The following is a 13,975-nucleotide window of genomic DNA, read 5'->3' as shown; positions in this document are numbered from 1 at the left end:
TGAGGGAACTGACTTGAGATAGCAACCCAGACTGTGGGATAGCTATCCCGCGAAGAGCCCTAACCTAAGACCCGGCCGGGCCCACTCACAGAGCAAAGGACTGAGCAGAGCTAGCCGGCTGCGGACCGGCCCATCCCCTGCTGCAGGCAGGCAGGCAGGCGAGGGCAGTCAGAGCCAAAAGTGGGCAATCACAGCTCCAGAGAGGCATCCTCTACCAAACTGCAAGCAGGCTTCGTTGCTAACCAAGACTTCTTGGGATTCTGGGTGGTTGACATCTGCCGGGAGGGCCGTAGCCAGAGATGAGCTCCCCAGAAGAGACACATGGCACACCTGAGAAGACGCACCCATTGTACACCCAGAAAACCGAGCGGCTGGGACGGGGGAGGCGATAAGATGCAGCCTACAACCGGGGGCGACTGCGCTTGCCAAGCACCTGGTCACCTGAGTTGCTCGGACCTGGGATGGGCACAAAACGAAGGCCTAACTAAGTCTGCGCCTTTGTGGGGTACCCTAGAACCTGAACCTGAGAGGCTTGGACCTGGGAAGTGCACGCAACCCAGGGCCCGCCTCAGAGAGTTCCCGGCAGTGCAACCTAGAGCCTGAGCAGTGTAGACTGGGAAAGCACACACACCGTGAGTGGGGGCAAACCCAGTGTGGCCGAGACACCGCGAGCACTCCCCACACACATCAGTGATATTTGTTTGCAGTGTTCCTCCCTCCCCACAGCACGACTGAACAAGTGAGCCTAAAAAAAGTGACCACCACCGCCCCCTTGTGTCAGGGTGGAAATTAGACACTGAAGAGACCAGCAAACAGAAGCTAATATAAACAGAGGGAACCGCTTTGGAGGTGGCAGGTGCAGTAGGTTAAAAACCCGTAGTTAAGTGACTTAGCAGCAGCAGTAGCAGCAGCACCGACTACATAGGAAGGGGCCTATAGATCTTGAGAAGTATAAGCCAGATCAAGGAACTGTTTGAAAATGAACTGACGCACACTGTCCACAACAGCTCCAGAGAAAGTCCTAGATATATTTTTACTATTATAATATTTTAATTAAAATTAAAAAAAAATTTAAGTCCTCTATTACTCCTTTAATTTTCATTTTTATAACCTACTATTTCCTTGCAATAAAAGACCCTATTTTTAAAGCAAACATCATATATATATATATTTTGTAATTTTTGTGACTTTGTTTTGTTTTTTAATATTGTATTTTTGAGAATCTAACCTAGATAGCATATTAAAAGGTACTTTGGCCACCTCATGCGAAGAGTTGACTCACTGGAAAAGACTCTGATGCTGGGAGGGATTGGGGGCAGGAGGAGAAGGGGACGACAGAGAATGAGATGGCTGGATGGCATCACCGACTCGATGGACATGAGTTTGAGTGAACTCCGGGAGTTGGTGATGGACAGGGAGGCCTGGCGTGCTGTGATTCATGGGGTCGCAAAGAGTCGGACACGACTGAGTGACTGAACGGAACTGAACTGGACTTCTACTCTAGATTTTTAATCTTTGCTTTTTGGTATTTGTTATCAATTGTGTAGCTTTAAGAACCCAATCTTCAGTACCCATTTTTACTTGGGAGCGAGATTAATGGCTTGATTGCTCTCTTCCCCTTTTGACTCTCCTTTTTCTCCACCAGGTCGCCTCTATCTCCTCCCTCCCCCTTCTCTTCTCTACCCAACTCTGTGAATCTCTTTGTGTGTTCCGGACTGTGGAGAACACTTAGGGAACTGATTACTGGCTGCATCTGTCTTTCTCCATTTGATTCCCCCTTTTATCCTCCTGGACACCTCTGTCTCCTTCCTCCTTCTTCCCTTCTCTGTGTAATTCCGTGAACATCTCTGAGTGTTGCAGACTGTGGAGAGCACACAGGGAATTGGTTACTGGCTAGCTTGCTCTCTCCCCTTTTGATTCCCCCTTTTCTCCTCCTGGTCACCTCTATCTCCCTACTCCCTCTTCTCCATGTAACTCTGTGTATCTCTCTGGGTGTCCCTTACTGTGGAGAAACTTTTCATCATTAGCCTAGATGTTTTATCATCAGTGCTGTATAGAAGGGGAAGTCTTGAGGCTACTGTAAGAATAAGACTGAAAACCAGAGGCAGGAGGCTTAAGTCCCAATCCTGAGAACACCAGAGAACTCCTGACTCCAGGGAACATTAATCGATAGGAGCTCATCAAAAGCCTCCATACCTGCACTGAAACCAAGCACCGCCCAAGGGCCAACAAACTCCAGAGCAAGACATCCCATGCAAATTCTCCAGCAACACAGGAACATAGCCCTGAGCTTCAATATACAGGCTGCCCAAAGTCACACTAAACCCATATACATCTCAAAACTCACTACGGTGACACTTCATTGCACTCCAGACAGAAGAAATCCAGCTCCACCCACCAGAACACCGACACAAGCTTCCCTAACCAGGAAATCTTGACAAGCCATCCGTCCAACCACACCCACAGAGAGGAACCTCCACAATATAGAGGAACCACAAACTGCCAGAATACAGAAAGGCTACCCCAAACACAGCAATATAAGCAAGATGAAAAGGCAGAGACATACCCAGCAGGTAAAGGAACAGGATAAATGCCCACCAAACCAAACCAAAGAGGAAGAGATAGGGAATCTACCTGATGAAGAATTCCAAATAATGATAGTGAACATGATCCAAAATCTTGAAAACAAGATGGAGTTACAGATAAATAGCCTGGAGACAAGGATTGAGAAGATGCAAGAAATATTTAACAAAGACCTAGATGAAATAAAAAAGAGTCACTATACAATGAATAATGTAATACATGAGATCAAAAACACTCTGGAGAGAACCACCAGTAGAATAACGGAGGCAGAAGATAGGAAAAGTGAGGTAGAAGATAGAGTGGTAGAAATCAATGAATCAGAGAGGAAAAAAGAAAAAAAGAATGAAAAGAAATGAGGACAACCTTAGAGACCTCGCAGACAATGTTAAACGCCCCAACATTCGATCATAGGAGTCCCAGCAGAAGACAAAAAGAAAGACCATGGGAAAATACTTGAGGAGATAACAGTTGAAAACTTCCCTAAAATGGGGAAGGAAATAGTCACCTAAGTCCAAGAAACCCAGAGAGTCCCAAACAGGATAAACCCAAGGCAAAACACCCCAAGACACATATTAATCAAATTAACAAAGATCAAACACAAAGAACAAATATTAAAAGCGGCAAGAGAAAAACAACAAATAACGCACAAGGGGATTCCCTTAAGGATAACAGCTGATCTTTCAATAGAAACTCTTCAGGCCAGAAGGGAATGGCACGACATACTTAAAGTGATGAAAGTGAAAAACCTACAGCCCGGATTACTATTCCCAGCAAGGATCTCATTCAAATATGAAGGAGAAATCAAAAGCTTTACAGACAAGCAAAAGCTGAGAGAATTCAGCACCACCAAACCAGCTCTCCAAAAAATGCTAAAGGATCTTCTCTAGGCAGGAAACACAGAAAGAATGTATAAACTCAAACCCAAAACAACAAAGTAAATGGCAGTGGGATCATACTTATTAATAATTACCTTAAATGTAAATGGGTTGAATGCCCCAACCAAAAGACAAAGACTGGCTGAATGGATACAAAAACAAGACCCCTCTATATGCTGTCTACAAGAGACCCACCTCGAAACAAGGGACACATACAGACTGAAAGTGAAGGACTGGAGAGAGATATTCCACGCAAATCGAGACCAGAAGAAAGCAGGAGTAGCAATACTCATATCAGATAAAATAGACTTTAAAATAAAGGCTGTGAAAAGAGACAAAGAAGGACACTACATAATGATCAAAGGATCAATCCGAGAAGAAGATATAACAATTATAAATATATATCCACCCAACATGGGAGCACCACAATATGTACGACAAATGCTAACAAGTATGAAAGGGGAAATTAACAATAACACAATAATAGTGGGAGACCTGAATACCCCACTCACACCTATGGATAGATCAAGTAAACAGAAAATTAACAAGGAAACACAAACTTTAAATGATACAATGGACCAGTTAGACCTAATTGATATCTATAGGACATTTCACCCCAAAACAATGAATTCCACCTTTTTCTCAAGTGCACATGGAACCTTCTTCAGGATAGATCACATCCTGGGCCATAAATCTAGCCTTGAAGTGAAGTGAAGTTGCTCAGTCGTGTCCGACTCTTTGCGACCCCACGGACTGTAGCCCACCAGGCTCCTACATCCATGGAATTTTCTAGGCAATAGTACTGGAGTGGGTTGCCATTTCTTTCTCCAGGGGATCTTCCCAACCCAGGGATCGAACCTGGGTCTCCCGCATTGCGGACAGATGCTTTACCATCTGAGCCACCAGGGAAATCTAGCCTTAGTAAATTCAAAAAAGTTGAAATCATTCCAAGCATCTTTTCTGACCACAATGCAGTAAGATTACATCTCAATGACAGGAGAAAAATTATTAAAAATTCCAACATATGCAGGCTGAACAACACGCTGCTGAATAACCACCAAGTCATAGAAGAAATCAAAATATACATAGAAATGAATGAAAATGAAAACACAACAACCCCAAACCTATGGGACACTGTAAAAGCAGTGTTAAGGGGAAGGTTCATAGCAATACAGGCTTACCTCAAGAAACAAGAAAAAAGTCAAATAAATGACCTAACTCTACACCTAAAGCAACTAGAAGAGGAAGAAATGAAGAACCCCAAGGTTAGAAGAAGGAAAGAAATCTTAAAAATTAGGGCAGAAATAAATGCAAAAGAAACAAAAGAGACCATAGCAAAAATCAACAGAGCCAAAAGCTGCTTCTTTGAGAAGATAAATAAAATTGACAGACCATTAGCCAGACTCATCAAGAAAAAAAGGGAGAAGAATCAAATCAACAAAATTAGAAATGAAAATGGAGAAATCACAACAGACAACACAGAAATACAAAGGATCATAAGAGACTACTATCAGCAATTATATGCCAATAAAATGGACAACTTGGAAGAAATGGACAAATTCTTAGAAAAATACAACTTTCCAAAACTGAACCAGGAAGAAATAGAAAATCTTAACAGTCCCGTCACAAGCATGGAAATTGAAACTGTAGTCAGAAATCTTCCAGCAAACAAAAGCCCAGGACAATGGTTTTGCAGCTGAATTCTACCAAAAATTTAGAGAAGAGCTAACACCTATCCTACTCAAACTCTTCCAGAAAATTGCAGAGGAAGGTAAACTTCCAAACTCATTCTATGAAGCCACCATCACCCTAATACCAAAACCTGACAAAGATGCCACAAAAAAGTAAACTACAGGCCATTATCACTGATGAACATAGATGCAAAAATCCTTAACAAAATTCTAGCAAACAGAATCCAACAACATATTAAAAAGATCATACATCATGACCAAGTGGGCTTTATCCCAGGGACGCAAGGATTCTTCAATATCCTCAAATCAATCAACGTAATACACCACATTTTCAAATTGAAAGATAAAACCTATATGATTATCTCAATAGATGCAGAAAAAGCCTTTGACAAAATTCAACATCCATTTATGAGAAAAACCCTCCAGAAAGCAGGAATAGAAGGAACATACCTCAACATAATAAAAGTTATACGTGACAAACCCACAGCAAACATTATCCTCAGTGGTGAAAAATTGAAAGCATTGCCTCTAAAGTCAGGAACAAGACAAGGGTGCCCACTCACACTGCTACTATTCAACACAGTTTTGGAAGTTTTGGTCACAGCAATCAGAGCAGAAAAAGAAATAAAAGGAATCCAGACTGGAAAAGAAGAAGTAAAACTCTCACTGTTTGCAGATGACATGATCCTCTACATAGATAACTCTGAAGCCTCCACCAGAAAATTACTAGAGCTAATCAATGAATAAAGTTGCAGGATGTCAAATTAACACACAGAAATCCCTTGCATTCCTATACACTAACAATAGGAAAACAGAAAGAGAAATTAAGGAAACAATTTCATTCACCATTGAAACGAAAAGAATAAAATACATAGGAATATATCTGCCTAAACAAACAAAAGCCCTACATATATAGAAAACTATAAAACACTGGTGAAGGAAATCAAAGACGACACAGATGTTCATGGATTGGAAGAATCAATACAGTGAAAATGATTACACTACTCAAAGCAATCTATAGATTCAATGCAATCCCTATCAAGCTATTTTTCACAGAACTAGAACAAATAATTTCATAATTTGTATGGAAATAATGAAAACCTCGAATAGCCAAAGCAACCTTGAGAAAGAAGAATGGAACTGGAGGAATCAACTTGCCTGACTTCAGGATCTACTACAAAGCTACAGTCATCAAGACAGTACGGTACTGGCACAAAGACAGAAGTATAGATCAATGGAACAAAATAGAAAGCCCAGAGATAAATCCACGCACCTATGGACACCTTGCCTTTGACAAAGGAGACAAGAATATACAATGGAGAAAAGACAATCTCTTCAACAAGTGGTGCTGGGAAAACTGGTCAACCACTTGTAAAAGAATGAAACTAGAACACTTTCGAACACCATACACAAAAATAAACTTTCAGGAGGGGGAACTTATGTAAACCCGGGGCGAATTCATGTCAATGTATGGCAAAACCAACCAATATAATATTGTGAAATAATTTGCCTCCAATAAAAAATAAATTAATTACCAAAAATAAATAAATAAAGAACTAAATGTAAGACCAGAAACTATAAAACTCCTAGAGGAGAACAATAGGCAAAACACTCTCCGACACAAATCACAGCAGGATCCTCTATGACCCACCTCCTAGAGTATTGGAAATAAAAGCAAAAATAAACAAATGGGACCTAATTAAACTTAAAAGCTTTTGCACAACAAAGGAAACTATAAGCAAGGTGAAAAAACAGCCTTCAGAATGGGAGAAAATAATAGCAAACAAAGGAACTGACAAAGAATTAATCTAAAAAATATACAAGCAACTCCTGCAGCTCAATTCCAGAAAAATAAACGACCCAATCACAAAATGGGCCAAAGAACTAAACAGACATTTCTCCAAAGAAGACATACAGATGGCTAACAAACACATGAAAAGATGCTCAACATCACTCATTATCAGAGAAATGCAAATCAACACCACAATGATGAACCATTTCACGCCAGTCAGAATGGCTGCTATCCAAAAGTCTACAAGCAATAAATGCTGGAGAGAGTGTGGAGAAAAGGGAACCCTCTTACACTGTTAGTGGGAATGCAAACTAGTACAGCCACTATGGAGAACAGTGTGGAGATTCCTTAAAAAACTGGAAATAGAACTGCCATACGACCCAGCAATCCCACTGCTGGGCATATACACCGAGGAAACCAGAATTGAAAGAGACACGTGTACCCCAATGTTCATTGCAGCATTGTTTACAATAGCTAGGATATGGAAGCAACCTAGATGTCCATCAGCAGACGAATGGATAAGAAAGCTGTGATACATATACACAATGGAATGTTACTCAGCTATTAAAAAGAATACATTTGAATTAGTTCTAATGAGGTGGATGAAACTGGAGCCTATTATACAGAGTGAAGGAAGCCAGAAAGAAATATACCAATAAGTATACTAACGCATATATATGGAATTTAGAAAGATGGTAACGATAACCCTGTATGTGAGATAGCAAAATAGACACAGATATACAGAATAGTCATTTGGACTCTGTGGGAGAGGGCGAGGGTGGGATGATTTGGGAGAATGGCATTGAAAGATGTATATTATCATATGTGAAACAGATCGCCGGTCCAGGTTCATGCATGAGACAGGGCGCTCAGGGCTGGTGCAATGAGAGGACCCAGAGAGATGGGATGGGGAGGAAGGAGGGAGGGGGGTTCAGGATGGGGAACACATGTACACCCATGGCTGATTCATGTCAATGTATGGCAAAACCCCTACAATATTGTAAAGCAATTAGCCTCCAAATAAAATAAATTTTTATTAAAAATTCCCATGTTTCACATAGCAGTCAATCAATCAACAAAATGCCATCATAGGAAAAAGTGATGGGGATCCATGAAAGAAATAATTGATAAGCTAGATTTCATTCCCTTTAAACTTCTGCTCTGTAGAATTATACCATCAGGAGAACAAGATGATGAGCCATAGTCTGGGAGAAAATATCAGCAAAAGATGTATCTGATGAAGACTCTAACCTAAAATATACAAAGTACTCTTAAAATTAGTAAGAAGTAAACTAACATCTAATAAAATAAATGGACAAAAGATATGAACAGATCCTGAGGAATCGATTTTGGTACTTTGTGTCGATAATCTTCAGCATATGCACTTTCTTAACGGGGTTTTTCGTCTTATATACACATTAACAGGAACTGCACCAACAGATTTGTCGGTCTGGTTAGTGTTTTTCAGACCGCACCTTGGAGAGAGGGGCCTGAGAGGAATTATGTGCTTTCCCAATTTTCCCAACGGCTCTTTTGGATGATCTTGTGGGAGAAACACCTGCAGGCACAGTGGTGGTGGCCAGGGCCCCCCGAGGATGCTTGAGATGATTACAAGACCTAGTACCAGGCTTTCCCTTAGCATCAACCCCAGGACTAGGATTGGAGGAAGAGGAGAGTGCTTCCATCGTGGTGGCAGTGACCTGAGCGCCCCTCAGATCCTGGGTGCCATGTGAGCCTGGCGGCGTTTCTCACAGGTGTGGAGCTTACTCTTCTGACCCCGAGGCATGGTGACTGTGGTCAGCGACAACAGTCAGGAGTGCAGGTAGAACAGCGTGTGATCTGGGCAGAGAGGAGAGAGGTGAGAGGGTGTGAGTGCCTGCGGCAGGGAGGCACCACTCGGCCTTTAAGAAGGCCCACTCTGCAGGTTTCCACGTGGGCACTGCTATAGGAACCCAGAGGATTCCTGGTCTGATCGCCCTGTCCTCTGAAAACTGTCGAAATAATTGAGACTCAGGCTTCAGCCTGCCAGCCCTGCCAGCTGCCTCCTGAGGCTGAGGAGCAATGGGCCAGTCTAGTCCTTCTGGACACCCCCCTCCATTCTGGAGGGTGGGGGTCCTCTCGGTTCATATTCAGACAATCATATCAACTTTTGGCACCACTGTGCCTGCAGGTGTTTCTCCCACAAGATCATCCAAAAGAGCCGTTGGGAAAATTGGGAAAGCACATAATTCCTCTCAGGCCCCTCTCTCCAAGGTGCGGTCTGAAAAACACTAACCAGACCGACAAATCTGTTGGTGCAGTTCCTGTTAATGTGTATATAAGACGAAAAACCCCGTTAAGAAAGTGCATATGCTGAAGATTATCGACACAAAGTACCAAAATCGATTCCTCAGGATCTGTTCATATCTTTTGTCCATTTATTTTATTAGATGTTAGTTTACTTCTTACTAATTTTAAGAGTACTTTGTATATTTTAGGTTAGAGTCTTCATCAGATACATCTTTTGCTGATATTTTCTCCCAGACTATGGCTCATCATCTTGTTCTCCTGATGGTATAATTCTACAGAGCAGAAGTTTAAAGGGAATGAAATCTAGCTTATCAATTATTTCTTTCATGGATCCCCATCACTTTTTCCTATGATGGCATTTTGTTGATTGATTGACTGCTATGTGAAACATGGGAATTTTTAATAAAAATTTATTTTATTTGGAGGCTAATTGCTTTACAATATTGTAGGGGTTTTGCCATACATTGACATGAATCAGCCATGGGTGTACATGTGTTCCCCATCCTGAACCCCCCTCCCTCCTTCCTCCCCATCCCATCTCTCTGGGTCCTCTCATTGCACCAGCCCTGAGCGCCCTGTCTCATGCATGAACCTGGACCGGCGATCTGTTTCACATATGATAATATACATCTTTCAATGCCATTCTCCCAAATCATCCCACCCTCGCCCTCTCCCACAGAGTCCAAATGACTATTCTGTATATCTGTGTCTATTTTGCTATCTCACATACAGGGTTATCGTTACCATCTTTCTAAATTCCATATATATGCGTTAGTATACTTATTGGTATATTTCTTTCTGGCTTCCTTCACTCTGTATAATAGGCTCCAGTTTCATCCACCTCATTAGAACTGATTCAAATGTATTCTTTTTAATAGCTGAGTAACATTCCATTGTGTATATGTATCACAGCTTTCTTATCCATTCGTTTGCTGATGGACATCTAGGTTGCTTCCATATCCTAGCTATTGTAAACAATGCTGCAATGAACATTGGGGTACACGTGTCTCTTTCAATTCTGGTTTCCTCGGTGTATATGCCCAGCAGTGGGATTGCTGGGTCGTATGGCAGTTCTATTTCCAGTTTTTTAAGGAATCTCCACACTGTTCTCCATAGTGGCTGTACTAGTTTGCATTCCCACTAACAGTGTAAGAGGGTTCCCTTTTCTCCACACTCTCTCCAGCATTTATTGCTTGTAGACTTTTGGATAGCAGCCATTCTGACTGGCGTGAAATGGTTCATCATTGTGGTGTTGATTTGCATTTCTCTGATAATGAGTGATGTTGAACATCTTTTCATGTGTTTGTTAGCCATCTGTATGTCTTCTTTGGAGAAATGTCTGTTTAGTTCTTTGGCCCATTTTGTGATTGGGTCGTTTATTTTTCTGGAATTGAGCTGCAGGAGTTGCTTGTATATTTTTTAGATTAATTCTTTGTCAGTTCCTTTGTTTGCTATTATTTTCTCCCATTCTGAAGGCTGTTTTTTCACCTTGCTTATAGTTTCCTTTGTTGTGCAAAAGCTTTTAAGTTTAATTAGGTCCCATTTGTTTATTTTTGCTTTTATTTCCAATACTCTAGGAGGTGGGTCATAGAGGATCCTGCTGTGATTTGTGTCGGAGAGTGTTTTGCCTATTGTTCTCCTCTAGGAGTTTTATAGTTTCTGGTCTTACATTTAGTTCTTTATTTATTTATTTTTGGTAATTAATTTATTTTTTATTGGAGGCAAATTATTTCACAATATTATATTGGTTGGTTTTGCCATACATTGACATGAATTCGCCCCGGGTTTACATAAGTTCCCCCTCCTGAAAGTTTATTTTTGTGTATGGTGTTCAAAAGTGTTCTAGTTTCATTCTTTTACAAGTGGTTGACCAGTTTTCCCAGCACCACTTGTTGAAGAGATTGTCTTTTCTCCATTGTATATTCTTGTCTCCTTTGTCAAAGGCAAGGTGTCCATAGGTGCGTGGATTTATCTCTGGGCTTTCTATTTTGTTCCATTGATCTATACTTCTGTCTTTGTGCCAGTACCGTACTGTCTTGATGACTGTAGCTTTGTAGTAGATCCTGAAGTCAGGCAAGTTGATTCCTCCAGTTCCATTCTTCTTTCTCAAGGTTGCTTTGGCTATTCGAGGTTTTCATTATTTCCATACAAATTATGAAATTATTTGTTCTAGTTCTGTGAAAAATAGCTTGATAGGGATTGCATTGAATCTATAGATTGCTTTGAGTAGTGTAATCATTTTCACTGTATTGATTCTTCCAATCCATGAACATCTGTGTCGTCTTTGATTTCCTTCACCAGTGTTTTATAGTTTTCTATATATGTAGGGCTTTTGTTTGTTTAGGCAGATATATTCCTATGTATTTTATTCTTTTCGTTTCAATGGTGAATGAAATTGTTTCCTTAATTTCTCTTTCTGTTTTCCTATTGTTAGTGTATAGGAATGCAAGGGATTTCTGTGTGTTAATTTGACATCCTGCAACTTTATTCATTGATTAGCTCTAGTAATTTTCTGGTGGAGGCTTCAGAGTTATCTATGTAGAGGATCATGTCATCTGCAAACAGTGAGAGTTTTACTTCTTCTTTTCCAGTCTGGATTCCTTTTATTTCTTTTTCTGCTCTGATTGCTGTGACCAAAACTTCCAAAACTGTGTTGAATAGTAGCAGTGTGAGTGGGCACCCTTGTCTTGTTCCTGACTTTAGAGGCAATGCTTTCAATTTTTCACCACTGAGGATAATGTTTGCTGTGGGTTTGTCACGTATAACTTTTATTATGTTGAGGTATGTTCCTTCTATTCCTGCTTTCTGGAGGGTTTTTCTCATAAATGGATGTTGAATTTTGTCAAAGGCTTTTTCTGCATCTATTGAGATAATCATATAGGTTTTATCTTTCAATTTGAAAATGTGGTGTATTACGTTGATTGATTTGAGGATATTGAAGAATCCTTGCGTCCCTGGGATAAAGCCCACTTGGTCATGATGTATGATCTTTTTAATATGTTGTTGGATTCTGTTTGCTAGAATTTTGTTAAGGATTTTTGCATCTATGTTCATCAGTGATAATGGCCTGTAGTTTACTTTTTTGTGGCATCTTTGTCAGGTTTTGGTATTAGGGTGATGGTGGCTTCATAGAATGAGTTTGGAAGTTTACCTTCCTCTGCAATTTTCTGGAAGAGTTTGAGTAGGATAGGTGTTAGCTCTTCTCTAAATTTTTGGTAGAATTCAGCTGCAAAACCATTGTCCTGGGCTTTTGTTTGCTGGAAGATTTCTGACTACAGTTTCAATTTCCATGCTTGTGACGGGACTGTTAAGATTTTCTATTTCTTCCTGGTTCAGTTTTGGAAAGTTGTATTTTTCTAAGAATTTGTCCATTTCTTCCAAGTTGTCCATTTTATTGGCATATAATTGCTGATAGTAGTCTCTTATGATCCTTTGTATTTCTGTGTTGTCTATTGTGATTTCTCCATTTTCATTTCTAATTTTGTTGATTTGATTCTTCTCCCTTTTTTTCTTGATGAGTCTGGCTAATGGTCTGTCAATTTTATTTATCTTCTCAAAGAAGCAGCTTTTGGCTCTGTTGATTTTTGCTATGGTCTCTTTTGTTTCTTTTGCATTTATTTCTGCCCTAATTTTTAAGATTTCTTTCCTTCTTCTAACCTTGGGGTTCTTCATTTCTTCCTCTTCTAGTTGCTTTAGGTGTAGAGTTAGGTCATTTATTTGACTTTTTTCTTGTTTCTTGAGGTAAGCCTGTATTGCTATGAACCTTCCCCTTAACACTGCTTTTACAGTGTCCCATAGGTTTGGGGTTGTTGTGTTTTCATTTTCATTCATTTCTATGTATATTTTGATTTCTTCTATGACTTGGTGGTTATTCAGCAGCGTGTTGTTCAGCCTGCATATGTTGGAATTTTTAATAATTTTTCTCCTGTCATTGAGATGTAATCTTACTGCATTGTGGTCAGAAAAGATGCTTGGAATGATTTCAACTTTTTTGAATTTACTAAGGCTAGATTTCCCTGGTGGCTCAGATGGTAAAGCATCTGTCCGCAATGCGGGAGACCCAGGTTCGATCCCTGGGTTGGGAAGATCCCCTGGAGAAAGAAATGGCAACCCACTCCAGTACTATTGCCTAGAAAATTCCATGGATGTAGGAGCCTGGTGGGCTACAGTCCGTGGGGTCGCAAAGAGTCGGACACGACTGAGCAACTTCACTTCACTTCAAGGCTAGATTTATGGCCCAGGATGTGATCTATCCTGAAGAAGGTTCCATGTGCACTTGAGAAAAAGGTGGAATTCATTGTTTTGGGGTGAAATGTCCTATAGATATCAATTAGGTCTAACTGGTCCATTGTATCATTTAAAGTTTGTGTTTCCTTGTTAATTTTCTGTTTACTTGATCTATCCATAGGTGTGAGTGGGGTATTCAGGTCTCCCACTATTATTGTGTTATTGTTAATTTCCCCTTTCATACTTGTTAGCATTTGTCGTACATATTGTGGTGCTCCCATGTTGGGTGGATATATATTTATAATTGTTATATCTTCTTCTCGGATTGATCCTTTGATCATTATGTAGTGTCCTTCTTTGTCTCTTTTCACAGCCTTTATTTTAAAGTCTATTTTATCTGATATGAGTATTGCTACTCCTGCTTTCTTCTGGTCTCGATTTGCGTGGAATATCTCTCTCCAGTCCTTCACTTTCAGTCTGTATGTGTCCCTTGTTTCGAGGTGGGTCTCTTGTAGACA

This window comes from Moschus berezovskii, chromosome Y (genome assembly GCF_049115385.1).
Source record: "Moschus berezovskii isolate FMDL1 chromosome Y, NW_MosBer_1.0, whole genome shotgun sequence".
In the NCBI taxonomy this organism is placed as follows: Eukaryota; Metazoa; Chordata; class Mammalia; order Artiodactyla; family Moschidae; genus Moschus; species Moschus berezovskii.
The sequence above is the reverse complement of the archived record's forward strand: the minus strand, read 5'-3'. Positions refer to the sequence as shown.